Genomic DNA, 22428 nt, shown 5'->3' with positions numbered 1-22428 from the left:
AGGGGATTCCAATTCCCGGAGGATGGCAAATAGTTCCTTGGTATTCGATTTGGCATTGGTAATTCTGTCATTGAATACGTTTCTTTTGGTGTTGATGATTTCAGACTTGTAGTGTTTTGTAGCTTGGGTTAGCTTGGCTTTGTTGTCGTTAGTGGGCGAATTACGCCAGATGGTTTGGAGTTTTCGTTTCTGCTTTCTAAGGTCCTTAAGGTGGGGGGTGAACCAGGCGTTGAGGTGGGCTTCTTGCTTAGCTTTGCGTAATTTTGCAGGTGCAATGGTGTCTAGTGCGTGAGACATAGCTTTGTTAAAGGTGTCTACTAGTGTATCTGGGTCAGTGTTGTCCTTCAGACCGTTAATAGTGGGCAGGAGGAGGGGGATAAGTTTTTCTGTAGTAATATCTTTTTTATTTCTGGTGGGGAGTGGTGGTATCATTTTGATAGTCTTGGGGCTGGGGAGGTCAAATGTGGCAGTGAAATTTATTAGAAAGTGGTCAGTCCATAGTTGAGGGGTGATGGAGGTGATGACTATGTTACAGTTGAGTTCTGAGACCCAGTCAAGGGTTCTGCCTTTAGCATGTGTGGGGGAGAGAATTTTTTGGGTAAGGCCTTGGTCGTTTAGGATAGCTGTTATAGAAAGGGCATTTTTATTGCCTGGTTCATTGAAGCCGATGTTGAAGTCGCCCATCAGCAACGTTTGCGAGTGTTTTTGGGTATTGTTCGCTATGAGGGTAGTAAGGTCATCTTCAAAGGTTCCCAGGGGACCTGGGGGCCTGTAGATCAGGTGAATGGCTAGCGTGCGGTTATTGGAGAGTTGCATTTTTGCTGAAAGTACTTCGCAGGAAGCGCAGGGGTGTGAGGTGGTGAGTCGGATAGGCAAGGTGGTTTTCGCGATGATTGCTAGGCCACCGCCTTTAGCATTAGGTCTGTCTACTCTGTGGATCTGGTAGTTGTCAGGTATGGCTAACATCAGTGAGGGTCCTGCTGCCTCATGGAGCCAGGTTTCTGTTACGGCAAGGAAGTCAATGCTACTGTTGTTCAGTATGTCAGCAATTTCAATTGCATGTGCTACCATGGATCTGGCATTGATAAGGGATCCAGTAAGAGTTAGGGTGTTGTTGGGAATGGGATGACTTACGAGTCTTTTTGTGTGTTTATTTTGACTCTGGCGTATCTTTTGGTAGGGGTGAGTAGGAGTTAGGGTTGGAGTTAAAGGTGTCGTAGCTAGAGTTTGCTTATCCATGTGTGTCTGTAAAGATGGGAGTCTAGCAGTATTGTTCGTACTGTTTCTTTTAGGTTCGTAAATGCAAGGTAGCCTTGCCCTGAGTCTCAGGTTTCTATCAATGGGGGGGCGAGAGCTGAGGGTAGCAAAGGTCATGATTGTAGCTAGGAGGGTCGAGGAGGTCAAGTTTCTGCACATGGTAGTTGGTGTGGTCCGCAGATGCACTTTACTTTCCTTGTATGGTTGAGATGTCTGGCTAGGGTGGCACAAAAGTGTAGTGCAGGTGGCTAGTTGAAGCTGGGGCAGCGCCTAGTAATAGAGGGCGTGATATTCACGAAGCACAGTGTGGGCTAGAGTGCATGGTCTGTTAATGATGATGGGGCACAACACAATCAAGGTGGCCCGTTAGCGACCATAGGGCACAACACAGTTAAAGTGGTCCGTTGGCGACCATAGGGCACAACACAGTTAAAGTGGTCCGTTAGCGACCATAAGGCACAACACAGTTCAAATGGTCCGTTGGCGACCGTAGGGAACAACACAGTTAAAGTGGTCCGTTGGCGACCATAAGGCACAACACAGTTCAAGTGGTCCGTTGGCGACCATAGGGCACAACACAGTTAAAGTGGTCCGTTGGCGACCATAGGGCACAACACAGTTAAAGTGGTCAGTTAGCGACCATAGGGCACAACACAGTTAAAGTGGTCCGTTAGCGACCATAAGGCACAACACTGTTGAAGTGGTCCGTTAGCGACCATAAGGCACAACACAGTTAAAGTGGTCTGTTAGCGACCATGAGGCACAACACTGTTGAAGTAGTCCGTTAGCGACAATAAGGCACAACACAGTTAAAGTGGTCCGTTAGCGACCATAAGGCACAACACTGTTGAAGTGGTCCGTTAGCGACCATAAGGCACAACACAGTTAAAGTGGTCCGTTAGCGACCATAAGGCACAACACTGTTGAAGTGGTCCGTTGGCGACCATGAGGCACAACGCACTGAGAGAAACCATGAGCACCTAGGTATAAGTAGTACCAAGAAAACTAGGGTCTAAGTACGTGGACACAGCAATGGTAGTTATAGTGGGTACGGGTGTGGATCAGATTATGCAAGCATGAGATGATTCATTAGCAGCGCAATGGGGGGCAAATTTAAATGCATAGGTTCATGGGTACCTAGATCAAGTTTATCAAGAGGGTAGGTGCAGTACAGGGGCATCTAGATGCGAAATGGCACAATTAGGCAGCCAACAGCAGTGCATCACAATTTACTGGGCACAGTATAAAGTCTTCTAGGTACAAAATGGCAATTGGGCAGGCATTGCAGTCTGTGACAGGAGATGAGATGGGACGTATCCAAGTGGCACATTATAGGCAAGGACAGCAAAGACATGTGCGGCCGTGTGGGGTGGCAGCAATTAGTTAGACAAGAGCGTAAGTAATGCGTTATAAATTAGACGCTTCTAGGCAGCAGGTGGCTTACCTGGAGCAGCACGGGCAGAGTTTATGGCCCCTGGCTCCTGTGGCTCCAAACAGGCACACAACAGGCCTTAGAATGGCCTTTAGATTGGCCGACGATCCGCTTGCCGGCGGTTCCTTCGAGTGAAATCGAGGTTTAGCCTCGATTTCGTGCCGCGATGCGCCCGGCATGGGCAAGTCAGGCACTTGTGGGGACAGGGTCAGGCAGGCCCTGTTCCGATGGCACGCTTGCTTCCTGGATCCTCGTTCCTCGTCGGATCCTCTGCTGGGCTGGGGGGCTGGGAGGGCTCCTGCCCTCACCCCTCTAGGTGGATGTTGGGAGTGGGGGACCTGGGGCACACAACAGGCCTTAGAATGGCCTTTGGATTGGCCGGCGATCCGCCTGCCGGCGGTTCCTTCGAGTGAAATCGAGGTTTAGCCTCGATTTCGTGCCGCGATGCGCCCGGCATGGGCAAGTCAGGCACTTGTGGGGACAGGGTCAGGCAGGCCCTGTTCCGATGGCACGCTTGCTTCCTGGATCCTCGTTCCTCGTCGGATCCTCTGCTGGGCTGGGGGGCTGGGAGGGCTCCTGCCCTCACCCCTCTAGGTGGATGTTGGGAGTGGGGTACCTGGGGCACACAACAGGCCTTAGAATGGCCTTTGGATTGGCCGGCGATCCGCCTGCCGGTGGTTCCTTCGAGTGAAATCGAGGTTTAGCCTCGATATCGTGCCGCGATGCGCCCGGCATGGGCAAGTCAGGCACTTGTGGGGACAGGGTCAGGCAGGCCCTGTTCCGATGGCACGCTCGCTTCCTGGATCCTCGTTCCTCGTCGGATCCTCTGCTGGGCTGGGGGGCTGGGAGGGCTCCTGCCCTCACCCCTCTAGGTGGATGTTGGGTGGATGTTGGGACTGCAAGAAAAAATATCAAAAATGGTGATGGAATGTACTACATGTAAAATATACAATTCAGGGATGACACTGAGAACACTACGAGGAACACTGCCTAAGTCAATAGGACAATTTTGAGAGTTACACATAGATTAAGCAGACATGTGTGAACGATGCAATGGATCCCGATACATGTTAGGGAAAATTCTCCAGAGTGGCTAATTTCCCTTACCTACTGAGTCCCTCAGCAGCTTTGCTGGATTTCTAGGATTTATTTGTTTCACCTGATAAGAGTGTGAGCCTTTTTTCCCACCCTTACATGTGTTTTGCTGTGTGTGTTTAACATTTTTGTGTTCATAGACTGTGGAGCCTCATCTACTCCATGGGCATCATCTTTTTACTGTGTGTTGCACAGCACCTTCAGTGCAGTGACACAGGGTTGTCTTTTTCAGACTTCCCAACTCCGACTCCATTTTTCTGGGATCACTTAGGATATTTTTTGCAGGCTCTTGAGCAGGCCCATCTGACCATAAAGGCCAGCAAATGTCAAATTGGTCAGAGCAACGTGGTCTACCTTGGTCATGAGGTAGGAGGAGGTGAAATAAGGCCATTGCCTAGCAAAGTACAAGCTGTCCAAAACTGTGCCACCCCTACTACTCAAACCCAAATAAGAGCTTTCCTAGGTCTCACTGGGTACTACAGGAATTTCATAGAGAACTATGGGACCATAGCTTCACCCTTGAATGTGATCTCCTCTTCAAAATTCCCTAAAAAGGTTATATGGAATGAGGAGTGCACTCAAGCCTTTGAAAACCTGAAGAAAGCCCTTTGTCAAGCTCTAGTCCTAAGAGCTCCTGATTATCACCAATCCTTCACTGTGCAGACAGATGCAGGAATAGGTGCAGTCCTTAGTCAACTGGATGAGAAAGGTAGGGATCACCCCATTTGCTTCATCACTAGGAAACTGAAGGAACCAGAAACAAGGTGGGCAACCATAGAGCATGAATGCTTTGCCATTGTGTGGTCTTTGAAGAAGTTTATACCATACTTGTATGGATCTACTTCTGTGATTCAAACAGACCACCAACCCTTGAGATGGTTAATGCAAATGAAAGTGGAGAACCCAAAACCTCTACGATGGTCAATCTTCCTGCAAGGGTTTGATTCCACCATTGAGCACAGAGCAGGATGTCACCACCAAAATGCTGATGGTCTCTCTAGGATGTTTTTAACCGACTAGAGGTAGAGATTCATCCAGGAGTGGATTAAAACCTCCTGTCCCTTAGTCTGGGGGGGGGGTGGGGGCAGTGTTAGGGAGAATTCTCCAGAGTGGCTAATTTCCCTTACCTACTGAGTCGCTGTCATGCTGAGAACCTGGTGTCTGCGGAAGCTGCTGAACCCCCGACAATCCACCCAAAATGTGGCACTCTGAGCTTACATAAATATAACTGCTCAGTTTACCTCACTTTCAGGGGAAAGGGGGAAGGGACAAAGAAACAAACACCAGGCTGGAAGCTATCAACTCGCTGGTTCTTCACCTGTAGTTAAAACATAAACAAGCAATATACCTCATTACTCATGGGTTACTATACTAACCTTAAACTCTAAATCCTTTACCAAAATAGTTTAAAAACCATATCTGGTACTTCTCTTCAGAATGCCCAGAGAAGTGATAAGCAGTCAAGACTTCCTTACTTGTGGACCAGAATCTTATAGATCATTCAGCCTTCTCTGTATGTCCATGAATGTAATTTAACTTTGTAGTTAGTCTGCTCAACCCTAAGATTCTTGAACAAGGTCTTCAAATAAGTTTTAGGAAGTTCTTTTAAGTTCTTGTATTTGTTTTTAATATTTTCTTAGTAGAGTGTCTTTTTCTCAGGAACGAATTTAACTTGCGATGGAATCTTCATGTGGAAAGCCAGCACACGCGCTAAATTCCAAAACCGCAGGAAAAATAAAATCACACGCGCTTTTCTCCAAATTGCGGGAAATACGCACACGCGCTAACAATCCAATTCGCGGGAAAAACGCACTCGCGCTAACGTCCAAGACGCGATAAAAAATTACACGCGCTTTCCTCCAAGTCGCGGGAAATACGCACACGCGCTGACAATTCAATTTGCGGGTAAAACGCACTCGCGCTAAAGTCCAAGACGCGATAAAAATGACACTCGCTAAAGTCCAACTCACGAATAAATACGCACACGCGCAAATAACCAAATCGCGAGAAAAAACGCACGCGCTTATTTTTTTCACGCAGAAAAACCCTCGCGTAAACGAAAAGTAAACGCGAGTCCAAAGTTCACGCTCGCGCTTCACTCTCACGCGCAGAGACACGCGCGCGGGCTCAAAGTAACGGGAAAAAACTCACGCGCTAGTTTGAATTGAAATGTAGCGATAAAAACAAACGTACGCGCTTCAATCTTTTTAGATACAGATTTGCGATTTCAATCCCTTAGATAAATATAACCTTTTTACAAAGTTCAACAAAACTGGAAGGTCACTTATCTTGTGAATAAGACTTGAAAACTTCTTTTCTCAGAAAAAATGGAAGTTTCTGACTCCTGTCCTGTGTCTCCACCAAACTCCAAACACGACTCCTGTTATATTTTCAGATCTTCCGCTCAACTGCTAGAAACTTGTCACCCTTGACAAAGTTAAGCAGGAGCAACAAGGCACACGACCTCTCAGCTGGGCAAGGACGATGAAAGGCAGTTTAGAATGTTCATTGTCCTCCCTATAAACAATCCCCAGCCAATCAGAATTTAGACTGAGAACCTCCATCTTGGCTTGGGGCAATTTCCATAGACTGCAATGAAGGTTAAGGGCAAAATTGGCTGTTTAAAAATATAACCCATAATAACTTCCTAAAACCTTTCTATACTAAATATGTGTCTCCCCTGACCCAATGTAAATGAGTATATGATACTGTATGTAAAGAATATGTCACTCCAACCTGACAGTCCCTCAGCAGCTTTGCTGGATTTGTAGGATTTATTTTTTTCACCTGGTAAGAGTGTGAGCCTTTTTCCCCACTCTTACATGTGTTTGTGTTCATAGACTGTGGAGCCTAACCTATTCCATGGGCATCATCTTTTTACTGTGCGTTGCACAGCACCTTCAGTGCAGTGACACAGGGTTGTCTTTTTCAGACTTCCCAACTCTGACTCCATTTTCCTGGGACTGACTACTGTCTCCCAGAAACATGTAAAGTTGCCATTGACTTTATTAGTCTTTTTAATCTCACAGACCCAGTACAAAGTATCTTACATAGAGTTCTGGAAAGGGTTAATAATAGTTATCCATTTTTGTCTGTTTCTCATGGAACATTGTCTCGTTCCCTTTTCATTAAGACTTGGCTGGTGGCAGTGGTAACTACCCTATATTTCCTACCGCGGTTATCTTAAAAAGCCCTGGTAGTGTGTTAGGCTATCTTAGTAGCCTTGAACTTAAACCCGCTGGTCCATATGGATTTTTGTACAGTTCCGGCTGGGTTTAGTCACCATTTCTTTTTGTAAAAGTCTTTCTCTTGTCTTTCTCTGCACGCCAAACCAGGGTTGATTCCTTTGTTCGCTGTCCTTTCGCTGGCTTCTGCATAGAAGCCCTACTTAGGCGCCTAAATGTCTGAGAGAGACAGGATGTGAGGGAGGGGTTTGAGATTCCCTGCACAGGGTCTCCTTGGAGACCCATGTCGCACTCTAGCATGATTGGCTGAGGTGACTGTCCCGGCGGTACAGCCACCCTGCTGTGTGATTGACAGCCAGGCTGTGTGAATGGGGGAAAACTGCATAAAAAGCAGGTCTCTTGGGTTTGGAAGTCAGAGTCGCCACTGGAACGAAAGAACCGAAGAGGAGCGGACAGAAGAGGACCCCTACAAAGATTGAACTGCCCAGAGAAGCCCTGCTGCAGGTCCGAATCTTCATACTCCAACGACAGGGAAGATCTTCAAGGAATCTTCTCCCCTTGAGCTGGTGGGAACAACCAGTTTACCAAACTGGTCGTCAGGCCTCCCTTCTCTGGTCGAATTTGCTGTACCGAGCTACAGTTTGTTTGTTTTATTATTTATAATGCGCATCATACCCAGGGGTAACAGGGCGCAGCAGTTACAGGTATATGCAAAGCTTGGTTACAAAAGAAGGTATAAAATGTACGTACAAGTCATTAATTACTGGAGGGTATATACAAATGGTACTTATTTACAGGCGTTATATAAAAGAGGGGTATATATAAATGATACAGGCAATTTACAGAGAGCAGTATATACAGAATAAAACCGGGTGTGCGGAGATAGGTACAGGAATATGAGCAGTGAGAGGGAATGTAGTAGATACCGTAGAGGTAGCAGGTCAGTCCTAGTTGTTTCCTGAGCGGGGGTAATCATTACTGGTTTTTGGATTTCAGCCACATAATGATGTTGGATCTGAAGTTTTGGTATGATTGGTCTGTTCTCAGAGTGGGAGGCATGGAGTTCCATAATTTGGCAGCTTTCACAGGGAAGCTGTTGCCTCCGATTGTGGATCATTTGAAACTGGGTATGAAGTGGTGATCTCTATTGGCTGATCTCAGTGGTCTCAAGGAGGTCTGTTTGTGGAATCTCTCGACCAAGTAGATAGGGGCAGCTTAGGGGCAGCATTGTTGAGAGATTTGTGGGTGAGCTACAAGGTTTGTAGGAGGACTTTGTCATGGGTTGGGAGCCAATTGTTCTGTCGGCTGCTCTCTGAAATGTGGTCTCTCCTGGAAAGGCCTAGTGCTGCTCTAAGGGCATTATTTTGTAAAGTTTGGATTCTTTTGATAGTTACTTTAGTCGATCCTAAATAAAGGGCATTGCGATAGTCCAGGCGCGACAGGATTACCAGGTTACTCACCGTAGTGACCACCTTACTCCTAGTCCATAGTCCCCTTTCCTCCATACTTATGGGACATCTCTCCGTCCTGTGGGACGGGACCGGAGCACTTTGTAAAAAGCATCCACATTGTTTTCAAAAATGTGTCCCTCCTCTCTTTCCTGCGCGGGGCCCGGCACGCAGCCGTAACCCCACCCACCTTGGCTCCACCCCGCGCATCGCCCATCAGTCCTTTTCTATCGCAGGGTCAAGACCCATTAGCAATAACAGAAGAACCTTATTAGAGGGGACGGCGGGCGTATGGAGGAAAGGGGACTATGGACTAGGCGTAAGGTGGTCACGACGGTGAGTAACCTAGTAATACTCCTATGTCCTGTCCCCTTTCCTCCATACTTATGGGAGATTCCCAAGCACTCCTTACAGGAACTATGGGTGGATGGAAATACCCCTCACTGAAACAGGTTCTTCAGCACAGCCTGGCCGAACTGAGCGTCAGCTCTAGAGCTCATATCGAGGCAGTAATGTTTACAGAAAGCAGATGGGGAGGCCCAAGTAGCTGCTTTAGCGATGGACTCCCAGGGAACATACTTCTGAAAAGCAACCGCGGCTGCCTTGCCTCGCACCTGATGTGCATGGATAGCTTTAGGAGGTTTCAGATTTTGCACAGTGAAAGATTCTGTGATACAGGCAGCAATCCATCTGGAAATGGATGCCTTAGACGCTGGCCTGCCCTGGGGTTTACCGAAGGTCACGAACAGTTGGGAAGAGCTCCGAAGCTCGGAAGTCCTGTCCAGGTAGAACTTAAGAGCTCTTCGGACATCCAGGCATTGTAGAACCCTTTCCGCCTCCGAGGCAGGGTTCGGAAAAAAGACCGGAAGGGAAATTGACTGATTCAGATGGAATTCGGTCACTACCTTTGGTAGGAAAGCTGGGTTCGTCCGAAGGACTACCTTGTCCTTGTGAAAGACCAAGAAAGGATGCTCCACCGACAATGCCTGGAGCTCACTCTCCTCGCTGACGTAATGACTACCAGAAAGGACACTTTCCAGGACACGTACTTGAGGTCAACCGTAGCCATTGGCTCAAAGGGTTTATGGCACAGCGACGTCAGGATTACATTTAGGTCCCAAGGAGGGTGCAGACTACGAACCGGAGGGTAGATGCATGTCAAACCAGCAAAATGTCTCTTCACCACCGGGTTAGTTAACAAATAAGAACACCGATCTGTAGAGAGGTAGGCGGAAATCGCCGAGAGATAAGTCCTGCAGGACAAGACATGAATCCCTGACTGCTAGGTGGATACGAAGGACAGCACTGTGTCAATCGTCGCCACCCTCGGGTCCAATTATTTCTCCAAACACCAATGACAGAACCTGAGCCATTTACTCTTGTATTGGGATCTGGTCGAGGGTTTCCTGGCTGCCTTGATAATGCGCATGTTATCCGCAGACAAACCCAAATGCTATAGAGCTGTGAACTCAGGCACCATGCCGCCAAGTTGAGCGATTGTGGGGAGGGGTGCCACATCTGCTGTTCCCCTTGGTGAAGAAGATCGGGAGTTACTGGTAACCTGATCGGCGGATACACCGACAGGTGTTGAAGTTCTGAGAATCAAAACCTGGCCGGCCACCACGGAGCTATCAGTAGAAGAGAACAGTTGACAGAGCTCTTCAACTTCCAAATTGCTCGATGAACCAGAGGAAGAGGCGGGAAGGCGTAAGCTCTCATGTTGTGCCATGGGATATCGAGTGCGTCCCCCAGAGAGGAGTCTCCCAGCCCCCCTCTGGAGGCGTACTGAGGAAGCTTCTTGTTTACCGCCATGGCGAACAGGTCCACCTCCGGTGTGCCCCAAAGCGAGAAAGTCCATGAGAGGATCTCCGCCTTCAACTCCCACTCGTAGCTGACCACTGTCCGCCGGCTGAGGGCATCCGCGGTGACATTCAGCCGGTCCGGGATGTGCACTGCAAGCAGCCAGACCCCATGAAGCACGGCCCACTCCAAAATCTGGACGGACAAATCCACGAGAGGGGGACACTTCGTTCCCCCTTGCTTGTTTATGTAGTACATTGACACTGCATGTCCGTTCTTATGCGGACCAGCTTGTTGACAATGAGAGGTCTGAACGCCTTGAGCGCCAGAAAAATCGCCAGAAGCTCCAATTGATTTATGTGCAGGAGCTTGTCCTGAGGTGACCAGAGGTCCGAGACCTGAAGAAGATCTAACGTCGCACCCCAGCCGAAAAGGGAGGAGTCTGTCGTGATCGTCACCATGGGGGCTGGGTCCTGGAACCCCACGCCCACTGACAGGTTGCTGAGAGATGACCACCAGTCCAGGTCCACTCTCATGGAATCCGGAATCATTATCCGCTTGGAATCCGGGTCTACAGCCTGACGCCAGAAATTCCGAAGAGCCATCTGGGTCTGTCTCATTTTGAGACGAGCAAGAGGAAGAGCCAGTACACACGAGGCCATGAGGCCCAGAAGCCTCTGGAACCACCAGGCCGACATGCTCTCTGACTGCGTAAACATCTGACACGCCAACAGATCCGCCATTCTGTCCCCGGTCAGATACACTCGGCAGTCTATCGAGTTCCAACGAAAACCCAGGAAAGTCAGGTCCTGTGAGACCGTCATGGAGGATTTCTGCCAGTTCACCGACAGCCCAAGATGGAACAGGAGCTGAAGGAGAGACTGGAGGTTGCCATGCTGCTGCCAACGGACAAGGGCTGCGTAGGAGCCAGTCATCCAAATAGGGATACACATGGATACCCTGGAGACGAAGATAGGCTGAAATCACTGACATCTTCGTGAAGACACGCGGCGCCGAACTGAGGCCAAAAGGAAGCACCTGAAACTGGAAGTGCTCCTCTCCCAAAGAGAAACGGAGGTATCTCCTGTGTGGATTCCAAATCAGGATATGCATGTACGCATCCTGAAGATCCACCACACTGAGCCAATCTCCCCGCCTGCAACGATGAGCGAATCTGGCCGAGCGTGATCATCTTGAATTTCTCTTGGGGTAGGGAAAGATTGAACTGGGAAAGGTCTAGGATGGTGCGCAGGCCAGCCTGGTTGGGTTTGGGCACCGTAAACAGCCGGGAGTAGAAGCCCTCCCCTCGCTCCCCAAGGGGAACGGGTTCCACAGCTCCGAGGAGCAGATGTTTCTGAACCTCAGCCTTTAGGGAGGGTGAGCCCGACAGCTGAAAAGGAGGGTTGCGGGGTGGGGTAGGGGGTAAAGGTAAGCGGAAGCCCGCTCGAGCGACTGACAAGACCCATCTGTCTTTTGTGATGGCTTGCCACGCCTCCCAATGAGACGCAATGCTGCGTCCTACCGGGTTCTCGTGCGAGCGTGGAAAACCCTCATTTGGCAGGTTTATCGGTGGCGGTGCCACCTGAACCTGATGAGGAGGCTGAGGAGCGGGAGAAATACTGCGTATGCTGTTGTCTACGGCGGTTATTCCCTGCAGGAGTATCCACTCTGCGATTTTTGCAGTCAAGGAAGCTCCTAAAACCAGAGGAAGGTCGACCTTGCGACAACGGCCTTTGAGCCTTGAAGGGAGCTTTAACCAGAACAGACAATGATTTGGCCGTCTGAGTGCTGTCTTTGGTTTTGGTGAGTTCTACATCAGTAGAAGAGTGAAAAAGCTCCTTACCATCAAATAGAAGTTCCAGAACCTTGTCTTGCACCTCCTTCGAGAACTTAGCGGCATGTGGCCATGCTTACCACGAGGTATCAACCCCAAGCATCAGACCCCGAGCCGAGGTGTCTACGTGATGAGCCGCAGCCTCCAGGAGATCCTGGGCCAAGACCCTGGCATCAGAAAGGCCTCCTCTGAAATCCTCCAGCTTCTCGACCGGAATGTGCTCCTCAAACTCTGAGAGACCTCTCCACATCCGCATGTTAGCTCCCGCCAAAATCAATTCTGCATTGGCCTACCTGAGCTGCAAGGCCGAACTGGCAAAGATTTTCCTCCCTAGGGAGTCCAGGAGCTTGTCCTCCTTTCCCAAGACCTGAGTCGCCATCGCGGAAGAGGATGCTGCAGGTCTAGATTGCAATGTGGCCGCAGCCACCACTGTGGAGGAGGGAGGCAGACAAGATGACAAGGCCACTTCTTCCGAGGAATGTAGCCTGTACCTCGCGTCAATCTTTTTATTGACAAAATGTCCTGAGTGTGGCTTTTCCCAAACTCTTTGGACCTCGGCCAGAATGTCCTTGCAAGAACAGGCCGGTATGCTCCAAAGGAGACAAGGTGAACTCCCCAGAAAGCACGCCCTCCTGCAGGTGCCTCGGGCACGGAACATCTAAGAAGCTCATCATGTCCAGTACCCGGTCATGGAAAGCTCCGGTAGAGCGGGGCAGGTCCTCGTTGTCCTGGTCGCCTTGAGGGTCACCTGACAGGTCAGGATCCTGCTGAGCCGTGTCAGGCACTGCCTTGTCCACTGGGGACAATGGTGGCACAGGCGGAAGCGCAGGGGGAGGCACCATGGGCAAGGGAGGAGCCGACGGAACCACCGTCGGAACGGGTGGAGCCGGAGGCACGGGTGGAAATATCTCCTTGAAAAGCCCTTTGAAATATTCCCTCATGGGGTCGGTGCGCATAAGCACTTGAAATTTACCGAAAAAGGTGTCCTCAGGAGATTGTTTCGGAACCTGAGGAGGCCTCTCATGAGGTGGACAAATCCAGGGACGTAACGGGGAAGGGTGCCACACCGGCCCCTCCACCGACATATCCACATAAATCAAGGGAGCCGCCCCCGCGGGCAACAAAACATTGTGCGGAAGAGGCATACGGGCGTTCCAATCATAAAGTGGCCTGTCAGGATGCGCACAAGGGACCTTAGGTTCACCCGATGAACCGAACCCTACACCAGGGGCCGATGGCGTAGTTGTAGGGGTAGTACCTAAAATGGCCACTGTTTTCGTGGTGGGAACAGCTGCCATTTTATCTTCATTTGAGGGGAACTATCTCACGTGAGGAAGTGAGGCAGGGGTCCCCGTCGATGGATCAGGGGTCTTAATTTTAGCCTTAACGTAAGGAACCTCGGCAGAGCCGGTATTATGAGGCCTGGAATGCTTCTGCGACATACCAACCGCCAACTGAGCCTTCGAAGGAAGAGCCTCGGCACTGCCGGTAAAAGAAGAAACTTTCTTCTTTGCCCCCTCAACAGATATGGTGTCACCACAAGAGCGAGAACGGTGCGCTGTCACCGACAGGGCTTTGCCCGGCCCCTCAGAACTGTTAGTATCCTTAGCCTCTGTACGAGGGACCATGGACCTAGGTCCGGTAGAAGCCTTATCGGCACAGGCCTCGAACAGCCATTCGGTAACCTCAAGCCCAGCCAAGACCTTGGGGCGTACCCCGGTTTTGTTTTTGAGGAAAGCCGAAAGAGCAGCCTCAGAGCAAGCTCCGGTACCCCACGACCCAGTAGAACTGGGTCTACAAAAAGCCCCCACAGGAGGGGCCTCGGAGCGTACTGCGGTGTTCACAGGCCCCTTACGGAGACCCTCAGAGAAAACTCCAGTAGAATTATTAGGCCCGACAGGCACCTCAGGACGAACCCCGGTAACAGAGCGATCAACGCCCCTCCCGGCTCGAGCGGAACCCGGGAAGGTATCCCCCGGCCAGGGTGCTCTGAAAATTAAAGAACTTACCAGCGTTTTTTCTTTCGTCGATGAACGCCTGAAAATGCAAAGGAGGAGTCCGTCCGAACACCTCCTCCCACCACTCCAACCGATGTTGAAGTGCACGGACCGAAAGGGAGTCACAGTAAAAACAGGAGTCCCAACGGTGATCCGGACCCAAACACTCTAAACAAAGAGGATGGGGATCCGCCCTCGCGAAGCGACGGTGACACGATGAACAGTCTGGAAAATCTAGTTTAAAAGACAGACTAGTAAACGAAAGCTAGAGAGAGCCAGAGAGGGAAAAAAAGGAAGAAAATCGTCCGAGGATGCAAGTGCGTCCGGCCCTGATCGTGCGGAGAAAAGGACTGATGGGCGATGCGCGGGGCGGAGCCAAGGTGGGCGGGGTTATGGCCGCATGCCGGGCCCCACGCAGGAAAGAGAGGAGGGACACATTTTTGAAAAAAATGTGGATGCTTTTTACAAAGTGCTCCGGTCCCGTCCCACAGGACAGAGAGATGTCCCATAAGTATGGTGGAAAGGGGACGGGACGTAGGAGTATGAGGGCTCCGGCCAGGGTGATGCAGCTGCTATCAGAGAGGAATGGCTTGCCGATGCGTATAAGTTTACACGTGTAAGCCGTGGAGGACGCTAAGGAGTAGACCTGTTTGGTGAATGAAAGGTTTGGGTCGAGGTAAAAGCCTAGTGTTTTTACCTCATGTTCTACTTTAATGTTATTGCCATCAATTATAAATGAGGAATAGTTAGATCCTAGATGTTTTAGGTTAGAGGGGGTGCCCAGGATGATGAGTTCGGTTTTATCATCATTCAGGCATAGACCATGTGTGGCCCTACATTCCTGGATGATGATGTACACTCCATTCACCAAGGCCAAATCCTTTTCATAATCCCCTGAAAGCGGGAGGAGGATCTGTGTATCACCTGCATAGTTAGTGTAGGTGATACCGAGATGATCCAGATCATCGAAAAGGGGTTTAGTAAAAATGCTGTAGAGTGTAGGCGAGACGCCTGAGGCACTCCGCAGGATTTTAGTCTGTCATGTCTCAAGATAAAATAGCCGTCGGGGACTGCTAACATGATCATAGGGCTTGCAGCGGGGTGTAGCCATGTCTCAGTGATGGCGAGGAAGTCTAGGTCATCTCTCTGGATCAAGTCAGCAATTTCCATGGCATGTGTTACTAGGGATCTGGAATTTATTAAGGCTCCTTTGATCTGAGGGCTCGTAGTGATTAGTCTGGTCGGTTGAGGGGCTTGAGAAGGTTGGGGTTTGCTGTACTTGGCTGTACTATTTATGGACCTAGGGCCGCAGTGGTGAGCTAGGAACGTACGAGGTCGCTTGGCTTGCCCTTGTTCCTATGGTGGTAGGGAGATAGCTGACAGGGGGCTCAAATATTTTGGCTAATCTCGCTCTGAGGCATAAGTTCCTATTCGTGGTTGGGCACGGCTTGTACGGTATGAAGTTTTTGGAATCTTTCATATCACTGAGTAATGTAGTGGAAGTGTTAATCGAAGTAATGGAAGGCGTCGAAGTGGGCAGCGTCCCAAAGGTTGGTGTGTGGAGTATCATGATGTAGAACGTGATGCTTTGTAAGAGGACTATGATGTAGACAGTCTGGTTGGTCACTGTAGGGAGCATGCTAGTGTATGGTGGAGATATGCTTACTAAATGATATGTAGCTGTAGTGAGTGGCAAGCTAATAAAGATATTAGTATTAGAGGGGCAGTGGATCACTCTTAAAGGGTGAGGTTAGTGCTTAGGCCTCATGTCAAGTTTTAGTATGGTGGTGACAGTCGGATAGGGAGGCCCCTAATGCTAAATGTAATAATCAAGTGGGGAGCCAGCTAGGATTAGATGCAGCAATTGAATAGTAACTAGCATATAGGCTAAATGCAACAATAACGTGGGGAGACACCTAGGGCTAGATGCGGCCGTGGATTAGTAAACAGCAGATAGGCTAAAAGCAGTAGTCAAGTGGGAGCCATCTGCGGCTAGGTGCAGCAATCAGAGGGTAAGTATCATAAGGGCTAAAAGCAAGAGTAGAATAATAAACAGCATATACGGTAAATGCAATATTAGAGTAATAAGCAGCATGTAAACTAAATGCAATATTGGAATAACAAGCAGCATGTAGGCTAAATGCTACAATCACGTGGGGGGCCAACTAGTGCTGGGTACAGCAATCAGAGGTAATAGCATATGGGCTCAGTGTGCCAATCAAAGCGGGAAGATGCATGCAGCACTCAATGTAATAGAGAGCAATACTAGCAGGCAGGTGCAGGGGAACATCTGCTAACAGCGAGGACGATGAGTGGCGACAAGCATCTGGGCCTCGAGATGAAGTGCGATGCTGGTAGATAAGTGCACAGAGCGTGTGGGGGCAGAGCATAACTAGATGTGTGGACCAGTAAAAGGAAACATCATTTGAGTCAATAATGCAATTAGTGGAAATTATGCAGCAATGAGCAATGCAATATGGTCGCTAAGATATACTTGTTTGATTTACTAATGATGGTAATGCAACATGATCGACAATGTAACACAGTCCGCCAGGATAGGCTGGTTCTGTTTATTGGTAGAACAGGTATCGGGTCGTAGAATTTGCTACAGCTGAAGGGCATCACTGTCAGGTGTGTATAAGTTAGATGATAGTGGCTATTCTAACAGGTGACAATAACTGACTGTTCATTGAATGAATGTGCATACGCTATCTTTAGATAGTTGTAAGAGGAATATCAATCAAGAAGATACAGTGAACCAGATAAGCAGGAGGAATGGACCCTGTTTGCGTTTTAAGGAGCACACCTTTTATTTGTTGCTTTGCTCTGCTGCTGGTTTCTTCCCTGGGCAATGCAGGACCCTCCAGTCTTCCTACTTCGTGTCAGTTCGGCAGTCGCTTCAGGAACCGTGAGCCTGCAGGACCTGCCAGGAAGGTCTGCCTCAGCTCCAGCCTTCTTCTCCATTTAAGGTATTGTTCAAATCCGGTTGTTCGTTTCATCCTGCCGCGGTAAAGTGTGTGAAACCTTACGCCAACCCGAAGGCTTGTCCTTCTCCATTCTTTAAAGTAACTTTTCGTCTGACCAACTTCGTTCTGAACTCTTGGCAAAGACTTAACCGCGAACTACCCTGAACTGTGTGATCTTGAGCAAAGACTCTGTTCCATTGACTTTGGGCCAGGCCCCTTGAATTTGATTTCCTCACTGTAGTTCCTTGTTCTAGATTGCCTTGCTTAAATAACTTGTTGGTGCTGCTCAATTTCTGCCTAACCTTTGTCTTTCCCTCCCTTTTAAATTGCTGGAGTGCCATTTTGCTCACACTTCATTTTGAGCCTAACTTGTCCAGAATCTATTGGGTGCGGTGTAGTGTATTAGTAACATGATTTTTCAACTGCTTGATAATAGTTAAATGTTTAATAACTGATGTGTCAATAAATGTACATTCTCAGAAACCGTGAGTCAGTGTTTGTTTGAATCATAGTAATTGCTGTCCTTTGTGTAACTATTGATAAAGCTCACTTGCTCTTGTGATAAGTCTGGCTGCTCAGCCATCACTACCACTTAACTGTGTAGTACAGGCTTGTACCAATGTGAATTTGTACTGTCACTTGTAGTCTTAATGGTGTGTGGTGTTCCCAAAGGGTACTGCATATAATTCTGCCTAACAATACATCATAGTGGTAGCGTGTCCCTGTTCAAGGTGGGTAGAGGCGGACCCTTGTGCCCACTTGGACGCAAAGTGCGCAGCCAAGTTCCTGGTGTAGGAAGTAGTTCCCCGCTGGGGAATATGTGACGTGATACGTTCCGATAACGGAACACATTTCATCAACGATCTGTTCAAAGAAGTGACAGCAATGTTAGGAATAACCCACAAATTTTGCACGATTTATCACCCGCAATCGAATGGTGTTGTAGAGAAAATAAACAGACTCCTAAAGAGCAGACTTTCAAAACTATGTTACACAATGAAAAAGAACTGGTTGTACTGTTTTCCCCTGGCCCTATTTGAGTTAAGAAACCAGCCCAGCAAGGATCACCATGTGTCCCCTCACGAGATAGTGACAGGCAGACACATGCACACAGCACTTCCCCACTACGAAGACAGTCTGATGCACACAGGAGTGCAACAGTACTAGGGGAAGAATTTCATGAGTATTTGATAAAACTCATGAAAGCAGCGCGTATGATTGCAAAAGAGCTTGCACCCCCATTCACACAGGAAGCAGCAAATGACACAATAACACCAGCCACTGATAGCCCTACAGGTCTGTTCATGCCAGGGGAAATGGTATATGTGAGGAGTTTCGTATGTGGGTGGAATACACCAAGATTTCATGGCCCATATGAAGTGGTGTACTGTGCACCCACTACTGTGAAAGTAAAAGGGCTGAGGTACTGGATACATTTGTCCGACGTACGAAAAGCATATGAGAGTCTAACCCCAGATGTAGAAACAGACAGGACTGAAGAGGTGACACAAACTTAAAAGGAAAAATTTGAGAAATAATAAGGAGTGCGTAGGAAATACATGTGTAGGTGACGCCAGTAAGAAAATTCTCTCTCTCTCTCTCTAAAATGAAGTTAATGGAAGAAATTGAAATTAGTGTAAAAGTTACTTAAAATGCACAGAAATGAAAATATAACAAAAGGATTATTTATAAAATGACAAAGTATGTATATATGTGTATGCTTAATGCCCCTTTATGTCTCATTTTGCAGGAGCAACCAAAGCAACGGAGGGGGCCCCCAATGTCAACAATGTTAGAGTAGACAGAAATGGAAATGTTAATTTTAACCTAAGAAGATATAGCTACGAGTGTAGTTTGTTCTTCTGCGCAGTAATATTCTTTTCAATGTTGTTTGGTTTGGTAGTATATTGGGCTGTGGCATTTATATCTAGATTTAAATGAGGGGGGAATGGAACAAGCATGGTAAAGGAGGGACACATCTCATCTGGGACTGGGTAAAACTGATCTGGGAACACGGGAGGAAGAGAAATGACATACATCATGCAAATAGTACAGCCAGCACTGCTATAACAGTGCGCCCCACTGCCCCATATAATGACTCTGAGGTTCAACATATTTGAAATAAATGACCCAGACCCCTCTGAATTTCCCTGGTTAAATGATTCTGACCCAACTGCATCACTTGAACCCGACACAACAGAGCGATACGAGGTGCCCAAGCGCATGGTGGATAACAAAGAAACAGACAAAAAGTTTATGGCCCTATATAATGGGTGGGAAAAGGGGGGGCTGGTGGGATACCCTTAATGCAGCAGGCTGAAAAGAAAACTCGGGGACACACAAGGGATAGCAAGATACGGAAAAGGGGGGCGGGACGGAGAACGTACGATGAATACCACGGGCTGGGATTAGATACAATAGAGGATCCGAAGCACCCACACCAGCCCAATAAATGGTACGCAGACATGAGTTATACTGCAAAGCAAAAAGCTAATGAGAGCTGTTACGTGTGCTCTCTAATACCCCATGCCTCTGGTACTCCTAAAGTACTGGTTAACACAGGAGTCGCCTATTGCAGATGCACAATGTCTCATTCATCTTGCATTATGCAGAATTAAAAACACTTTTCAAGCCCACACCGTCTCCTTTGAAATTCTGCAAAATGAAAAGAGCTGTACTCGAAATCAAAAGGAGTGATATGTCTGAAGGAACCCTTTTTAGTGATCAATGGAACAATATATGTGGACAATAAACGGCAAGATGAACAGGTAACATGCAAAGCAGAGGCATATGAGGGCTGGCAGAAGAAAAACTACAATGGATCCAAAGAACATGCGCCCTGATATGGAATGACCACATCTCAAAACTAACATGGGTAACGGCCCTTGATAAGCCATTCAAACTGCAGAAAGAGATACCTTATGAACTTTGTTTCCACAGAGAGGGAAAAGTAAATATGGGTACAAACAAGAACTGTAACAAAACGCTCATCATCCCAGACATGAAAAAAGGAACTGCTGCACTAATGGACACTTACTGGGTTTGCGGCAAACAGGCGTACCTGCACCTTCCACAGTCATGGAGGGGCACGTGTTCTCTGGCAACATTGCATTCCGCTCTGATGGTGATACCTGAAAGCCATATCCAAGGGGAGAAAAAGCTGCCGCCCGCCAACAATCCAGAAACCATGCAGTGAGCTCCCATCTATGCCACATCCGAGGAAAGCATGCAGAGCACAATCTCATGAAGAAAGAGATCATCAAACTACATCTCTGAGGCATCTTGTGAACTTTTGGTGCAGATTCCAGATCGATTTCGGTTTAATTCCATGAGACATTCTTTGCTTCCCTCATTCCCAGCATACAAGCACAGGCCAACGCAAAATGGCTCCAAATCACACGCTGGGAGCTGATCCAACTGGAGAACGACACAGAAGAAGGTTTTAACGTGATCAAGGGGGAGCTGAGGGCCCTGCGGTTGATGACGATGCAGAAAAGGTATGTCCTAGACCTGATTACAGCCATGGATGGAGGTGTTTGCCGAAAAATCGGGAGTGCAATCTGCACTTTCGTACCCTCTGCAGACGCGGACAATGGAACTCTGTCCCATGTAATAGCAGCAGTACATAACCTTGGCGAGCAGATGAAAGAGGAAGGAGGGCTACAGCCCAGTACCTGGTTCAAATAACTTTTTTCGTGGGTTCCTTCCTGGCTTGGGATGGCTGTCAAACTATTAGTACCCACCATTGTTTTTTTGCTTTTGATTTTTTGTGTGTGCCAATTAGGTCTAAAGTACTACACAGATGCAGTACCCAACAGAGCAATGATGATGGTGACAATGGGCAACGCAAAAGGAGTGGTGTAGATGACACAAGAGGCGCAAGTACAAACGGGGGACGACTCAGGACCAAAATACAGGCTGACAGCTATATACAACGATGGGTACATTGTAGACAGATTATATCACACCACAATAAAAGAGCCCTGGGAGTTAGCTTGGTACAATGAGGTGTGGGTGGATCTGGAGGGAGATGGGAGATGTATCTACATGACGTGCACAACAGATGAGTATGCCAGGGCAGGGGAGAGCCTCAGAGCCGTGTGCAGGGCATGGATGCCACAAAAGGGAACACCTGCATGGGATGAGGCAGTGGCTGAGGAAGAGGAACATAAAAGGCTGGGCGAGTTACACTATCCGTCACTTAAGTAACGAAAGGGGGAATGTATGGGAGGAAAAGTCTGCAAGGCCCTTTCCCCTCCATTCCAACCCACTTGCAGATTATGATCATTCCACCAGTCACCCTTATGCCTGTGGCCAGGGATGCAGGATGGCCGTGGGACGACCCATATGGATGCATATCTAGGCCAGAAGGCCGAACCCAGACTCCATTTTGTACAGGGTACCACAGGCCTCATAGACAAAGGTTGCCTGCAGAGCTGCAGCTCACCCCTTGAGATGGCGCACAATAAGCCAGTCACCTCCCTCACCCTCCTCCCCTCTGCATGTCTTCCAGCAGACCCGTTCCCACGGGAGACTAGGCACGAACAAGCTACATGACAAACACTATCTTTCACCTTCTGCAGTTCATCGCAGACCTGTGAATGACCAGGCAAATGCTTGGGTTTGAGGAAAACAATTCATCCACACAAACATGCCCTGCCCCCTTGCAGACCTCACATTTATGACATACACTGTGGATAACCCCCCAACCTTGCTCTCCGTATGAACTAACAGATACCGACCCTACGCCTGTGTGCCCCTCTGTTTCACCCACACTGCTAATCCCATTGTTAAGGTTATAAATCCCTGCATGTAGGGATGTATGAAAGGGCTGATTCTAGGAAACGAAACAACAAGATCTTTACCTATTTTACTGCACATAAAGCTGTTGGTCATATGTCTAGGCCCCATACTGTTGAATGAATCTTGTTCTTTGAAAAACACTCAGACTAATGTATGATATGTCAATTTACTTGTTCGATATAGTGCAAGGGACATGATCCATATGCTCACTGGCTTTTCAAATATACGTGTGTTCACAAACATGTTCAACTTACATACGGTTCTAAATTTATATAATGCAAGACGGTAAAGCCACAAGGCTGTTGTAGATAGAATTTACTTTGTAACATGGTGCTCATGGTAAACGTAAACTTGTAACCTATATTATGATCATAGTTCGCATATTATTCAATGTACCTGCAACCACACTGGCCTAATTCTACCTCGCATTCTAATGATTCCTATGTAATCCCGCAAAGTAGACTGGCTAGAGGCTACAGGGCCCTCTCTCCCTTCTCCTGCAGCACCGCATACTCAGCCCCCACCTTCCTCCCCCCTCAGGCCGGGCTGACATCCAAAGGCCCTTGTTTCACTGACGATGTGATGCTACAAATGTAACCCCTCACCCTTCT

General features: G+C 48.3%; 1 protein-coding gene across 10 annotated transcripts in view; it reads right to left on the bottom strand.

The window, feature by feature from the left end:
* LOC138521950 (uncharacterized) overlaps positions 1 to 22428 on the bottom strand; it is an 872547-nt gene that overhangs the window by 382288 nt on the left and 467831 nt on the right. The window contains exon 1 of one of the 10 annotated variants that reach the window (XR_011283189.1): positions 2702 to 3019. The exons of the other annotated variants lie outside the window; for them this stretch is intronic. The gene's annotated coding sequence lies outside the window, so the exon portion shown is untranslated. Of the gene's footprint in view, positions 1 to 2701; positions 3020 to 22428 lie in introns of those variants that run through there. 10 annotated transcript variants of the gene reach the window in all.

This window comes from Ambystoma mexicanum, chromosome 13, assembly GCF_040938575.1.
Source record: "Ambystoma mexicanum isolate Mex_15411 chromosome 13, UKY_AmexF1_1, whole genome shotgun sequence".
NCBI classification, from domain to species: Eukaryota; Metazoa; Chordata; class Amphibia; order Caudata; family Ambystomatidae; genus Ambystoma; species Ambystoma mexicanum.
The sequence above is the reverse complement of the archived record's forward strand: the minus strand, read 5'-3'. Positions and strand labels throughout refer to the sequence as shown.